The 4,621-nt window shown below is 45.3% G+C and overlaps 1 protein-coding gene across 1 annotated transcript in view; it reads right to left on the minus strand.

Annotated features, from left to right (window-relative positions):
* Positions 1-4,621, minus strand: part of BAG3 (BCL2 associated athanogene 3) — a 31,354-nt gene that overhangs the window by 16,655 nt on the left and 10,078 nt on the right. The window lies entirely within an intron of this gene.

Raw genomic sequence — 4,621 nt, forward strand, 5'->3', positions numbered from 1 at the left:
GTCCCCGGGACGGCGCGGCCGGCTCTCTGTGCAGGGAGGGCAGGGCTGCTTGCCACGGGCCCCGCGGGGGAATGTACCAGCCGGAGCTGCCCTCCCGCTCCGGCCGGCCCCTGCTGCCCCCCCGAGCCCGGCCTCGGGGAGCCCGCAGCCCTCCGGCACTGTCGCAAGGCAACTCCGACTTACTGCCCGGTGTAGTGAGAGAAAGCTCAGAACTCCTCCCCAAAACTCCCTGCCCCGTGACTGATAATTCGAGGTTATAGTTGATAAGCAACAAAAATAATGCTTCTCAAGTAAGGGTGTGGGGCAGGCGTTGTTCTTCAGATTCAACTGGCTTGAACTTTCTCAGCACCTTGCAACTGTGTGTCTCAGTCCTCAGTTTCACTTAGAAATACACCTGAAGGCTAAGAGTGTGTCTGTGAGGTTTAAAGCAGTGGCTTTCTCATGGGTTCTCTATCAGCATGTCATGCACTCAGTGGGTTTGGTTTGAGGTAACTGTGCTTCACAATTACACCACTTGCAGTCATCTGACAGTCACAGGAGCAGCCACAGATGCCTGTTGATAGTTACTCTAAGTAGAAGAGTGGATGCACGGTGTCCCTCAAATGCAGAAGTTACCTTCTGCAAAGCTGTATGCTTTGAGGAATTCAAAGTATGAATCCCTCGGAAATAGGTGCTCGTTACTGACGTATCTCTTATTTCAAAAAGACCTCTGCCTCTTCAAACCCCTGAGCACAGCCAAGATCTCCTCCTGCTCGCGGCAGGATCAAAGATCTCCTGATACTGCTTGACACTGATAGTCATTCATCTTTTGACAGGGAGTTTTGTTTATCACACTGACAAACCAAATAATCGCTGACACTCGCTCCTTCATTCCTGCAGCTCTTCCATCCTGCATGTCCCTTGCTCTCAGAACCACACTGCTCCATCACAGACCCATTTTCCTGTCCTCGCTTGTAGTATGCCTTTGACTCCTAAGTATTATAAATAATAATTTTTCCCAGAGCATTTACTTGAAGATGTCTGTATTGTCATCACCTTTTCTGACTCACCTATTTTCTAAGCAACAAATCCCATAACTTGCTCATCTCACATCAGTCCTGGACTGTGGTGCCTCTCCCTGAACATGTTTCCTACCTCTGCTGCCTCTCATGCTCTCTCAGGGGCATAAAACCTCTGCTCAGCCTCACCAATGTCAGCAGTAGCTTCAAAAGGCACAATATCAGCAATTTATTCTGCTTCCAATCTGCAGAGGAATTTCACTCTCAGTTTTGCAACAGAAAGGCACACTTAGACCATATGTTCCCTGTAGCATATGCCAGAGTCTCTTCCAAATCAACAAAAGCAGCTGATTCAGACACAGGGGACACAGATGTTAAAAAGGTCCTGCAGGAAAATTGCTCTTGTAAATTGAGGAAGTGATACAAATGGGGTCTGTAGCTGAGAGAATGTAAACAGAGGCATGAAGAATGGGGGGTCTTTTATTTTGCCGCAGTAGGCAGCCAAGCATATACTCAGCAGAGCTAATGAATAAGGTCAGCAAGTAGGTGAAAAATTAATGAAAGGAAATATCAAAGGGATATCTAACTTCAGTTAGACATTTTTGTGAGGGCATACCCTGCTAAGAAACAGAGGGGACTGCATTTCAGAGAAATTATCATGGGCGAGTGATTCAGGATTCACTTGAGCTGCTGCAGGGTCGACAAGCATCCAGCTGGAGAGAGAACAGTCTGGGCTGACGAGGAAAAGCCTTTTAGTGATTGAATTTAGTTGGCAAGACATCATGTTTTTTCTGTTAATTAAATTGTCTTTCTTGACAGGTAGGATTTAGCCTGGTTTCCTGTGCAGGTGAAAGCACTGCCAGTGAGGCAGGTTACACAGGATATCTGTACAGGGATTCACTGTTTGTTCTCTGGTGCTGGGGTGTCGCTGGGCCATAGCTGTGACCCTGAGGCAATGTGGCTTCTAGTTCATATTGTCATTAGCCATCCTTCACATCAGAATAATTAATGAAAATGTTAAGTAGGGAATACTGCCAAGCAAAAATCTTGGCTTCAGGAAAATCTGTTATTAAGATAAGTGAGTCTCTGTAGTGTCTGGCTAATATAAGATGAGACTCCAGGCTCAAGGTCTATATGTTCTATTTCAGAAGGGAAAACACTCAAGAAGCATTTGCTACTTTTTGTGTTCTTCATGTAAGTGCAAACACAGCACTCCTGACTTGTCCAGGTTCCTATCTGCACAGAGCTTCACACACCCAGGAGTACCAAACTAAACACTTGCTCCGGGGTGTTCCACTACAACTAGAAATGGTGTAATTGGAGTTACCAGAGTTGATACGCTCTACAGGGCTTTCCATGTTCCCTTGCCTGGAACATGGGCTGCAGAGAGCTCCCTCCCAGCTGCTCAGCAGCTCTAGCTCAGGTTGTACGGTGCAGCACTGTTGTAATGGAATTGTTATTCACTGCATTAATCAAGCAGGTATCTCTGGTGGGTGAGGAAACAACACGTCTTGCAGTAAGATCTAAATTGGCTTTCTACCTCCTGAGTACCTGCAGCACTTTCACAGGTCACCTGAAAGAAAAGGCTCTGTTAACCAGGACTGGGAGTTCAAGTGTTTGTTCTGGATCAGTTATTGCAGAGAGCTGGCATTGATGAACCTGGGTAAGTGACGTGTCTGGCACGTGTCGCGTGCTGTGTTCCGAAGAAGGCTCCAGTCCAAGTTCTCTGCTGGATGCACTTAAGATTGAATCATATGAACACTCTGTTAATAAATGCAACAGACTTTCTCAATCTTCAGATTCAAGAGACATGATGAATTTGGCCAGCATGATTTACACCACTTGATGTTTCACCCAGAGTATCACTGAATTGCCCAGGTCTTCAGTGAGGGTATTTTGAATATCCTGCTCCAGGTGTATGAACCATTTCAGCTAAAAGCACAAAGGTCTCACCTAGCAATTGCTATAGCCAGAGCTGTACAGATGTTTGGCTTCATGGTTTGTTCAGAATCATGGAGTTGTTTGTTGGGCCCCTGATACAATTGGGCCCTGCCTTTAAGAAAGTTAAAGATGCAAAGTGATTGATAATCTTGTACTAATCTGCCACTTATGCTACAGACCACTTCAGACTCGGTTTCCAGTGTTTGGTACATGCTTTAGTGTGACTGATGGTGAAGTACAGAGCAGAAGTAGGTGGATGAAGCCATCCACAAATGGTCTGATCTCACTCTGACTGCTGCATGGTGCAGACATTGTTTGGCTCTTAGAGCTTGATCATGCCATCTGCTTATTGGAGTCACAGTAGCAGGCAAGTCATTTGATAGATAAATATATTTCCTATGAACTTTAATAGAAAATTCAAAATATTAATAAGAAAATAGAGTGCTAAGTGTACTGTTTAAATGGAAAAAAGCTTGTTAATGTACATGTTGCAATCACACTGCAGCTACACTAAAGCTGGACATTTGCAAAGCACATACTCAGATTTCAAAATTTCAGATTTTTTGAACCTGGAAAATATTGCAGGAGCTAATTCCAGCACAATTTTTACATTCTTTTCCCTTTTTATTTCCTCCTGGAATGCAACTTGTCATAAATCAGGGAGCAAATCTGGCTGTGAACATGGCAAAACCAGCTTTAATTTCTGTGACCTGTATGCAGCAAAAGCAAAATTCAATTCCAAATGTAGGCAGCAAAAGACAACTTGAATGTTTAGAGCTACTCACTCTCTTAATATGTCATGAGTGGCATATGTAAGGTAAATTAACATTTCCAGAATAGGCATTATTGGCTGCTCATTCCCTGTTGTTCCAGTGTCAGTCAGGCAGAAGCCCGTGGAGGCAGCGCTTTGGTTTAAGAGGTGTCTGGGTCTACCCAGGGAGCAGAACTTTGTCTTCCTTAGAAATCAGGAGGATGAGCGAGAGTCAATCTGAGCCGGCTGCTTCAATTGCCACAGTGGCCAGCGCCCATTAGAATTGAGAGGCTCCCACCTAGTGGATATTCTGCCCTGCTGTACTCCGGGCTGCCATGACTCAAATGTGCTTTGGAACATCTGGGTTATTTTTCCAAAGTTTACTGGCAAATCTCGGTCCAAAACAGAATCATTTCCAGAGCTGAGGATGCCCAATAGCAGACACAGTCCAGAGTCTGGAAAAAACAACTGAAAAGGGAGCTTTAAAACCCTCTTTCATGAGCAAATCGATCCTTTTATGAGCAGAATGTGGCACATGTGGAGGCAGAAGTATTTCTGTGGGTACTGCAGCTGATTTAATTATATTGCTGCTCTGTCCCCAATCCTCCCTTCCAAATATTTTTATTCCCTTGAATCGAAGAAGCAGATGCAGAGCTGATAGCATCTCTGGCTCTCTCCCTGGCACAGTGGAGTCTCAAAGGAGGCAACAGACTGAAAGGAAAGAGAAACAAATACACGTCCTTTAGTCTCTGCTCCTTCTGGCTCTCCTTGGAGCAGTGTCTGCCTGGGAATTCAGCTTTGGAAGTGCTAGCATTTCCTAGCCATACAAAGAGCTCTTTGGGCCCGTGCCAGGAATGCAACCCCTCCACTTCTTAGGAGCGTAGTTGGCTGCTCAAGGCTGGCTCGCTGATAAGAGCAGTTGAGAAGGGTT

Source organism: Corvus brachyrhynchos, unplaced genomic scaffold, assembly GCF_000691975.1.
Source record: "Corvus brachyrhynchos isolate BGI_N302 unplaced genomic scaffold, ASM69197v1 scaffold319, whole genome shotgun sequence".
Classification (NCBI taxonomy): Eukaryota; Metazoa; Chordata; class Aves; order Passeriformes; family Corvidae; genus Corvus; species Corvus brachyrhynchos.